This window comes from Phocoena phocoena, chromosome 16, assembly GCF_963924675.1.
Source record: "Phocoena phocoena chromosome 16, mPhoPho1.1, whole genome shotgun sequence".
In the NCBI taxonomy this organism is placed as follows: domain Eukaryota; kingdom Metazoa; phylum Chordata; class Mammalia; order Artiodactyla; family Phocoenidae; genus Phocoena; species Phocoena phocoena.
The window spans coordinates 45,341,630-45,352,433 of record NC_089234.1 but is presented as its reverse complement, the minus strand read 5'-3'; positions in this window follow the sequence as shown (position 1 = coordinate 45,352,433).

The following is a 10,804-nucleotide window of genomic DNA, read 5'->3' as shown; positions in this document are numbered from 1 at the left end:
TCTCTATCTCTTCTCATTCACAACCTGGAAAAGTTTGTGGAGCTTCCCCAGCCCTCCTGGGTTTCTTTCACAAAGGGTAAATCCACTAGAGCTTTCTCTATCCTGTTGGCATCCTCCGTATAGATTCTTCTCTCTGTCTCTGCATTATTCTGGCCAAGCACTCTCTTATCAAGACCCACTATGTGTCGGGCACTGAGCCACAGCTTCACACACATGCATACTCTAACCTTGACCCTGCCTCTGCCCCCGCTTCTCCCAAGTTGCAGCTAGGAATCTGAGGGGTTTAGTTACCTTGGGAGGTGGCACCGACAGGGCACACAGTGTGTCTTTCACACCATGGAGCTTGCTTGGCTCCTTCACAAAAAACCCCAACATCTGTTCACACAAACCTGGCTCAATCGCGTCTTCCTGACCTGTGTGTGTGCCAGTGCTACTGGGGGTGGGCGGGAGGTGGTCAAGGTCAGGTCCAACTGCTGTGTTATCGGTGACCTCAGAGCAGAGCCTGTCGCGGCAGAGGGGCGCTGACTCTGACAAGCCCAGCACACTCTTCCCTGCTGGCTTGATCCACCCACAAACAAGATGTGCCAGCCTTCTTGTGGCCACACCAGCCCTGAATGAGCATTTGACTCTGGAGGCAGGGGACACACGGCTGGCGTAGAGAAGGGGGATGGTTTGAGAGAGGTGGGCTTCCCAGTGACATCAGAATCATCCCCTAAATTCCTCCCCTCTGCCTGAGTCTACAGTGAGGCAAACTGTGGCCTGCAGAGAGGGTAGGCCCCCAGCTGTGGCCAGCAGCCAGCCCTACCTCTGTAGGGCACAGGGCATCGGCACCGTGGGGGCCTGGAGCTGGGGACTCCCAGCTGCCTTCTTCTTGGCCTATTTCAAAATAGGGTTTCGGTTCCTCAGCACCTCATATACCCTGTGGAAAAAGTGATCTGCCTGGGTCCTTCCTCAAATGCTTCCAATGCAGAAGCTGGCTTCAGCTCAGGGCAAGGCTGGGTTTCTCCGTCAACACCGTTTCTGTGGGTCCATGACACAACTGTCTTGCTTTAAGCAAGCTCATAATGGGAAGGGCTGGATTTACCCAGAAATAACAAGAGATGGTTTTTTCTCTTGCCTTCCTCTGTAGCCAGCTTCTCTTCCACTCCCCCCACTTCCTGCTCTGAGCTCCACAGTTCCCCTAATGGGTTCTATGCTTTTTCCCCCCTTTGGGCTTGTACAGCCATTCTCCGCTCAGAACCCAGCGTCGTCCTCGTCCTGTACCCTAAACCGTCGCTCTCCAGGAAGCCCGTGCCGGAGCAGACCCCTTCTGCAGCAGTAGCAGCAACAGTTCCTCTCTGGCCTAGTTCCTGCTCTCGGCTCTCCCCTGCAGGGCCGGCCTCTTGTTTGGACTCTCCCAGGACAGGAGGAGGGTGGTGTGGCTGGGATGTGGCTTTTCTGCCTCACCACTTGTTTCCAGCACGGAGTGCAAGCATGGGACGCTGCAGGAGGTCCGCAAATGGCTGTTAAATCATTGGACGAATACAGAAAGCCTCATGGGGTCCCCCAAAGTCAACTTTCCAGAGTTGTGCACACACAGCTGGAATAAATCATGCGAAAGTCTCCAGGGGCCGGGGAAGTAACTCAGCTGAGGGACACTGGGCAGGGCACTTGGGGACACATTCCTCTTCCAGAGGGGCACATCTTCTGGTGTTTCACGAGAAGCCAGACATCTGGATTTTTATGGGCTACATTTTACTGTTTAAAGTTGGGTGACTGTGGTAGAGACAATTACTGCCCCTGGAATGATCACATGATGGCTCCCGTTCCCCCGCCCCCTGCAGCTATGGGGCCACGTGACTAGCTCTGCAAACAGAAGTGTTGTTGTCACTCCCAGGCCAGTGCATCTGAGCCAATGCATGACCCTGCGGCTCTCCTGTTCCCTGTCGTGGTGACCCAGAAAGCCACATGTCCCAGGAAGTACAGCTTCCTGATGGTCAGCCTGGGTCCCAGAGTGCTTCTGTGGGTGCCTCTGCCAATCCACAACGAATATGGACTGGGAAAGAGAAAGAAACCTCTGCTGTGTTTCAGGGATTTGTTACTGCAGCATAACCTAGGCTATCCTGACTAATTCGGTAAATAATAAAGTTAAAATGAATATATATATGTATGTATATGTGTCTGTGTGTGTGTGTGTGTGTATGTGTGTGTGTGTATAACTGCTGACACATGACATGACTCCATTTATGAACACTGTATTTCTCCCAAAGCGTGTGGGGAATATGCCCATTTTGCTCTATTTAGTAGGGACACTTACAAGTGGAATTCTCTATATCAAGCAGTGATTAGTTATTAATAGAAGATGCTTCTTAAAGTGCTTTGGGCTGGGAGCTGCTAAAGACCCGTGTAGCTTCAGTTGCATGCTTTTTCCTCTCTGGGCCTTGATTTTCCCATCTATACAATGAGAATATCCATCTCCAATGAGTTAGAAATTTTCTCAACTGTAGAACTCTTTGTCCAAATGTAACAGTTATGCAAATCAGATTAAAGGGGCTGCTCTGGTTGAAGGTGAGGTGCGTGGCGGGGAGCCCCATCTGCGGCTTTGCCTAGGGCTTTCGATAATACTGTGCTGAGTAAAACAGGAGAGGCTCCCTGCAATGGCCTTCTGGAAGGCTTTGCCCTCAAGAGCCTGCTTATTTAAAGGACACGACCAACGAGCCGAGTGTCTCCAGCTGGAGCTGGGTGACATCGGCTGGGGGAGAAAGCTCAGAGGAAATCAGGAGGAAAGTGCAGAAGCGTCCTGGATTGCAGAGAGCAAAGTGAAAGGAGAAGGTGGCTTGTAGGGTAAACAGCTTATGTGGCAGGGACAGAGAATGGGGTACACCGTCCCAGGTGAGGGATGGAGATAAGTGAACAAGGTTGGGGGGAGGCAACGAACTGAGGGTTCTTTCAAATTGCCGGGCGGGGTCTGAGCCTTACTGGGGGGGGGAGAGCTTTGCTCTGTAGAAAAACAATCTCTTCTTTGAGAGAACACATACTGCTGTGGCCTCTGACATCCATCATGTGCGTGGCCCGAAGCCAGTCTCATGGTCTCTGGTTCTCACATGTCCCATCCCCCCCACCCCAACTCGGCAACACCTCCATCTCCTTGTGTTCCAGACCTGAGCTCTGGGGTCACTCTCAGAATTCCTCTCCCAATGCCAGCACTGCATTTGTGCCTCCTTTACCCAACTGGAGGTAGAGGAGGTTTTCATTGATGTTGATACTCCCAGTGTCTTGTCCGGTTCTCAAGTGAGCTGCATGTGTACCTGAGAGGCATCCTGGGGGTAACGTGAATGAGAGAGCTTTGAGGGACAGCGGGCACACAGACCCTGGGAAGAAAGCCAGCTGAGATTTCTCTCCATTTGGAGCGTGTTCCTGAAACCTCCCGTTAAACACTCACTGTCCTCATGCACTGGGCAGGACTTAAATGAATCTCCAGTGGAGTGTTTTTCTACCTTTTAAAAAAGGACAATCTTATCTTTAAACAAAGCCCTAGGAGAAGCTTAACATACAAACGGATTAAAGCGGGGCTGCTTTGGTTGAAGCAGGGGTCGGGGAGAGGATGGGCTGGCCCACCACCCAGGCGCAGGCTGCAAAGCACAGAGTGACAGGTGCAGCTGGGCAGGCCAAGCCCTGTGGCTCTCGGGAGTCCAGCCTCCCTTGTCCCAGCCTGCTCCCCTCCCCCAGGCCCCAGGGCACAGAGCTCAGGCCTCCACACTTGCTTCCCTGGCTGGAGGAGGCTCTGTCCCCAACCCGAGGACGCAGGCTGCGCCAGGGCTCCCTGTGCCCCGGAGGAGGGGCCCCAGGGCAGCAAGCCAGCCATGGTTACCTGTCCCAGTGAGCAGGCAGTGGATTGTTTTCACTTTCCACTTCAGCAGCTGCTCTGCCAGCCGTGAGGAGGGGCTGCTGAGGACAGTGGGCCCGCTGCCTGCCCTCGCTTTGTCCCTGGCCTTCGGTTTGGGACAAAGGACAATGAAGCCTTTAAAGCTGCGGCCCATCTTTCCTCTTTTGGGGTCATGGAGCTGCTTATTATGGGAGAAGGCAGCTCTGCGGCTCCTCAGGCCATCACTACAGCCCACTTCCTACTGGCTAACGGCAGAAGGAGAAAAAGAAAGCTAATGCAGTGGCGTTTTCATGAAGCTACACCCACTGCATTCAAAAGCCTTTTATTTCAAGACGACGTGCTGCCTACTTATTAGTCCTACGATGCCCTCTCTTTCATAAAATAGTGGCAATGATAGATGGTTGCTGTTGTTCTAACTCGGCAAAATGGAAAGTGTATTGGCATCCAAATTAAAACGTTCTGAGGATGTCTGAAATCTGAGTGCTTGGTAACCTCTGTTCTAACATCTTATAAAACTATGACTCTGAAGTTCTTCTTTAGGCAGGATTAAAATCAAATATGTAAAGACCGTGACATGGTGAGTTAAAGAAAGAGGACGGAGCACGTGGGGGCACAGCTGGGAGCCTCTCAGCCCAGGCTGCTCAGACCAGAAGGAGGTAGGAGGCTCCTAGGGAAAGGGCAGGTGCTGGTGACACTGCCATGCATTCCTGTGAAGCCTGAGTCTCCTGCTCTGCAGTCCGTGGCTGCAACTTTCAAATGCCAGCCAGGGCCAGCAGGAAGGTGGTGCAGAAAACAATGAACCTTTAAATGGGCCCTCCCTAGCTAGCACCTGTTAACCGGCAAATGGCAGGAGGTTGGCCAGGGAAGAAGCTTTAGTGCCTGCTGGTACCGGCTGCCTCTGAGAGGGGGTCTGGCCAGACACAGGCCACCCCTTGGCAACGTATTTTTGCCGAGAAAACCAGCTGTTGGGATGTGGATGGCGGGCAGGGACGCAGCAGCTGCAGCTTCCATCCCCTTCCACACTGCTGTCCTTGCCCTTCCTCGCTCCTCTACCTTCACCCCCTGGGCTTGGCCACACCCTCCCTGCCCCAGCCCTGGTGGCTGGAAGCCCAGGGGGACGTTGTGCACAGTCCAGCTGGAGTCGAGGGAGAGCAGGAACGGCAGCTGCAGAGCCACCCGGCACCTCCACTCGCCGCCTTCCCCTTGGTCTACCCCCTGACCCCAGCTCACCTTTACTGTATCGTCCCCACCCTCGAGGTCCTGGGCTTCCACCAACACTCTCCCTGAGCCTATCCCAGCACCAGGCCCCCTGACATCGCTGCTCTTCCTCTGAAGAGCCCGGGCCTCTGCATCCAGGCAGGTTGGCCCTCCTCACAGCTTTCTGACAGTCGCCACCTAGAGGCGGTGCTGCAACCAGAACCCTGCAGCCAGGTCTCCGGCTTCTGCCCTCGTTTTCAAGGCCTGGCACCCTGGGGCAAGAAAGCATTTCCCATCCTACTGCTTCCCCTTATATACATATTCCCTGGCCCCGCGGGATTCTCCCTCCCCAGACTGAGCTTAGCCCTTGCCTATGGAAGAAGAGATCTAGGAAAAAAGGAATCCTCTCAGCTATGCTTTTTGGGCCAAACAGGTACTCAGAATGACCACTGGTTAATATCCCAATGGCCTGGAGCCAGAGGTGCCGGCCCTCCGAGTGCCAGCTGCTGCAGAGCTGCATTGGGTGCACAAAATCGCTGCCCCTCCTCGTCCCCCACGTCCTCTCATCCCCCCAGCCAGCGCTACCCACGGCACCAGACCTGTGTGCTGCATGCAGCTGCTGGAGGTAGTTTCCTGTGAGACACGGTTCGGCTCAGAATATTCTGGGTCATGGAGCCCTCTGGAGTCTCCTGAAAGCTTAACACACTGTCTCCAGAAACATGCCCGTGTGTGCACACATACACACACTGAATTTGCACACCATTGCAGAAGGATCAGTAAGCCCCTGCTCATGTGCTCCTGGACCTGCAGGTCCCAGGTTAAGAACTTCTACTGAAATGTGCCACAGCAAGGGAGAGGAGGCAAAGGGGCATACTAGAGAGAAGTCTGGGTATGAGCTTCGCTGGGGTATCAGCTTGGCACATGACTTCAATGTGTTGTGACGTCTCTCGGGTCTCAGTTTAGCCAGGATTGCACTGGCAGCTGGACCAGAGTGTCTTTAGGTCTCTTCCTAGCTCCTTGGCTATGGGGCTGTATGACACCCTCGACTCCACCCCCCAAGGTCAGGCAAGGCAAGGGAAGGGGGTTCCAAATCTCTCTAAGCAGTGCATCCTGGGGAAGGAGGTCAGACAGCCAGAAAAGGAGACTGAGCAAACTGCAAGTTCCCCTTTAACAAGAGTGACAAAACTGCAGAAGCTTCGGGAAGTGCAGCCACTTCCTATTTGACTTTGATTTACTTTAAAACAACTTGAAAATATTTTCTTCAGTGTACTCTGTGAGAGAATAACCACCAGCCTTTGCAAGGATCTGGGTTTAAAGCTCTGCTCCTCTGGGATTCTTTAGCTGTGTGACCTTAGGCAAGTCCCTTTTCCCTCTCTGAACCTCAGGTTCCTCATGAGCTGAATCACTAACTGCTGTGAAGGTGAATGAGGAAACAGGTAAGATGGGCCTCATATGGGGTTCACCCACGATAAACAGAAGTTCCTAGTAGAGGTCATAGTGGGAGTCAGGGTCTCCAGAGAGACAGTGAGGCTCTGGAGATGGGAACCTGGGACTCAGATAGGATGACAGTCCTCAGCGGGAGCATCTGGGAGCCACAACACCTGGTTGAGTTCACTCTCAAAACCAAGATCAAGTCCAGAGTGCTTTCTGGTAATCAGAGTCTCCCCTTTGAGCCTTTGCATTTACAGGACGTGAGCTATAACACACGCCTGAGTTCTGTTCATGTTCTGTTGTCATGGGTCATTGTCCAGCTGACCCTCACCCGGGGGGACCCTGGACTTCACTCTATTCTCAACCTCCAGGCCACTTGCTGGAGTCTCATGGGGGAAATATGGTCCCACCTCCCGGCTTTCACACTGACACTTTAATCTGTGGCCTCAATCTCACTTTCCCTGTAAAGTCTCAAACCACAGGCACTACACACAGAGGGAATAATGACAAAAACTAATGAAAACGTACCGACAGTGTTGAAACACACCCCATTACAACTTCTTAGCCAGCAATTTTGTGACCTAGGTTTAAGGAATTCATCTTCTCTTCTCTCCCTTCCCCTTCCTCTCCTCTCCCTCCCCAGTACACCCCCTGCCCCCCACCCAGCACCTCCCACCCTACTGGCAGCAGCTCAGGAATTACTCAGGGGAGCGGGGGGCAGGCAGATTGGCATTTTAGCTGTAGTTAATATTTACTCATGGCTTCTGGCAACAACTCTTGATTGTGCCGTGAGCAGTTAAACTAGATAGAAGCCAGTGAGGATCCCTCCTGCAGGTGCAAGTACACGGCTTCGGAGTCCAACCTGCTTGGGCTAAAATTCCAGAATCCCAGCCCTCACCTGTTGTGACCCTATTTAATTCCTCTGTGAAGTGGGATTACTCACAGCTCTCTTTTCAGTGTTTCAAGAAAACACTGGCACTGGCCTGGCACTGATCCTGGTGTGAGAGAAGGCCCTCACTCCCCCAGGCCTGTGCCAGATGAATAAAAACAAAGGCATCTGTCTGGAGTGGGAAGTGCAGGACACAGTCAGGAGCACGGGGGCGAGCAGAGTGGCTGGCAGGGTGAGCTCTGAAGTCAGTGGGTGAAATGAATGAGACCAGGCATAACAAGCCCTGGGTTAAAATCCTGACTCCACCACTGACTCATCTGGGTAAAACTGGACAATTCCATAACTCTTAAAGCCTCAGTTTTCTCATCTGAAAATGGGGATAATGAAAGTATCAAGGCTGTGAGAAGTAGATGGCATACTGTGCTAAAGCTCTTAGCACAGGTCTGGGAACAAGGCAAATCCTCTATAAATAGCAATTGTGAGGCCCTGCTTCTGCTATTATCTTGGTGCTCATGGTCTTCCATCCATGAAATCTGAAAATTGTGCCAGAGGCACTTCGAGCCTCTCCCCCCAGTTCTAAGATCAATGCTTCTAGGATATTGGCCAAGATGAGAGACAAGGTGGGCAAAGATGTAGCCTGCTGCCGCGCGCACACCTGCTGTGCTCAGGTTTTAGCCTCTAAAGTGCCCTCTCCTTGGAGGAGGTGCCTGGCGCAGTGCTCACTCTCAGCCTTGGGCCCGAGGCCCGCAATACGCCAGGCTGGCAGAGGGAGGGGACTTTGCACGCGGCAGCCAAGGGCACCAGTGCCCAGACTCCGGAGCCCCTGGCTGGGAAGGTCCTGGGCTCGGGCGGTGGGCGGAGGTCGGAGCTCCGTGGACTCCCCGAACTCTCTCTCCCGTGCATCACTCACCGTCCACTCATCGCGCTGTCCAGAAGCCGCTGCTGGTGCCTTGCCCTCGCAGTCACCGGAGATGCATCCGCAGCGCCTACTGCTCCGGGGCTTGGAGCGTCAGGCCCGCCCCTCCCCGCCCCTCGCCCCGCGCCGGCCAATGGCGTCGCGTCACCTTGTGCGGCCAGCCCAGCCCCAGGCACCGCTGGGAGGGTCCGCTCCAGGCGGTGTCTGAGAGGCCTCGGGGAAGGTTTGGGGCGTCTGGTTTGCGGGGTGTCCCCGGACTACACAGAGGGCGCCTGGAGACTCGCGGAGGAAGCAGCCCCGACTCGGTCGGGAGGGTCCGGTATGCAAACCAAGGACAGGGAACTTGGGGGAAAGGACAACCTTGGGTTTCCAACAAAGGTCGCAGTGCGGGCCCCGCAATTACTAGTGTGCCTGTCACGAAAGAGGAGGTTATCAGTAGAACCTGAGCGATGTTAGTTTTTGCTCAAGGGCCACCTGTGTGCAGTCCGGCTGTTTGCTTGCTGTGGCCTCTCAGAGCTCCACTCCATTTAAGAAGCCAGAACCTGGACTTGCCTGATGGCACAGTGGTTAGGAATCTGCCTGCCAATGCGGGGGACACGGGTCCAATCCCTGGTCGGGGAAGATCCCACATGCGGCGGAGCAGCTACTGAGCCCGTGTGCCACAATCCATGAAGCCCACGCACCCTAGAACCCGTGTGTGGCAACAAGAGAAGCCACTGCAATGAGAAGCCCGCGCGCCACAAAGAAGAGTAGCCCCCGCTCGCCGCAACTAGAGAAAGGCCCCGCACAGCAAGGAAGACCCAATGCAGTCATAAACAAACAAACGAACAAACAAATAATAAATAAATAATAAAATAAAATCTCATTTGTAAAAAAGAAAAAAGAAATCAGATCCTCTGATGATTAAGAGGAGATAAGCTTCTCTGCCGGTTACTGCCTGCTGCAGGAGGATTTGCCTGTGCAGAGGCAGAGGGGACAGAAGGGCACAGGCCTTTTGGGGAACTCAGAGCAGTTCAGTGATTCTGGGGTGTGGGGTGACAGGGAAGGGGAAGGGGCTGATGGAAACAATTGCAATTTCTGTTTTGTATCGCTATCCCAGTACTGACCTCGGGACTTCCCCTTCCCTCCCCCAACGTGAATCATTTTACTTTCGTTCAATCTGTGGTTCCTAATCTTTTTACAGTCACATGGTCATTTTAGAATCAGACATGGACCTTCTAGAAAAAGGCAGGTGCCCACATAGGCAAAAATCAGCCTGGGATTTGAGTCTTTGAGCCCCTGGACCCCACTTGAGAGAGGCTGGGCTAATCGTTGTTGTTAGGGTTGCTGGATTTGGGGTAAAGAGATTGGTCTCTACCATCTACTTCCTGCATGACCTTGCCATGTTGCAATCGCTCTGGCCTCAGTTTCCCTACCTGTAAAAATGAAGGAGCTAAAGATGGCCAGGCCAGGTAGGGATCTTTCAGCTCTGCCTTGACATGAATTCGTGAAGAGTGGCCCAAACTCTGCCAGCTCAGGGCATCCCAGTGGTTGGGGACCTCCACTCCTGCATAGCCCAAAGGTCTGATCCGCAAAGCTGAGGACAAAAATTGGGTGCTTCACAAAGTTGTTTTTTTTTTTTTTTTAACAGTAAGTAAAATTCAACATAGCCCTCAACCTCTGAGCATTCATTCATGCCCAGTAGGATAAGCAGACATAGCACCCAGGTAAGATACAATTTCCCTGGCGCCCTCCAGCACCTGAGAGTGTGGGTGAAGCTGATGTTCTCATCAGGGCCAGGACTAGCCTGGAGTGATGATTGGCTTTGAGGAAGCAACCTGATGTGTCCCGCACTCCCACTGTGTGTCAGGCACTCCGCCAGGTGCTTTACAGCAGGGATCCCACACAATCCCCTCAACATTCCTGGGGAGTTGGGTGTTACTACCCGCATTTCACGTGGACCATGAGTGTCCATCGTCAAGTACCTTCAGAAGGAGAATCACCTTTTCCTTCAGTATTCAATGGAACTGTATTTGACCCGCAGCTCACTTATGGTGGGTGTTGTGTATACGGTTAGTTGCCAACCCAGTACCCATTCCCTTCTTTGGAAAAAAGAAAGAGAGAAAGGAAGGAAAGGAAAGGAAAAGAAAGGAAAGTTGATGCAGCCACTATGGAGAACAGTATGGAGGTTCCTCAAAAAACTAAAAATAGAGTTACCACGTGATCCAGTAATTTGGAGAAAACTAGAATTCGAAAAGATACATGAATCCAGTGTTCATAGCAGCACTATTTACAATAGCCAAGACATGGAGACAACCTAAATGTCCATTGAGAGATGAATGGATAAAGAAGATGTGGTAAATATATACAATGGAATATTACTCAGCCATTAAAGAAGAATGAACTAATGCCATTTGTAGCTACATGGTTGGACCTAGAGATTATCATACTAAGTGATGTAAGTCAGAAAGAGAAAGACAAATACCATATGATATCACTGACATGTGAAATCTAAAATATGACACAA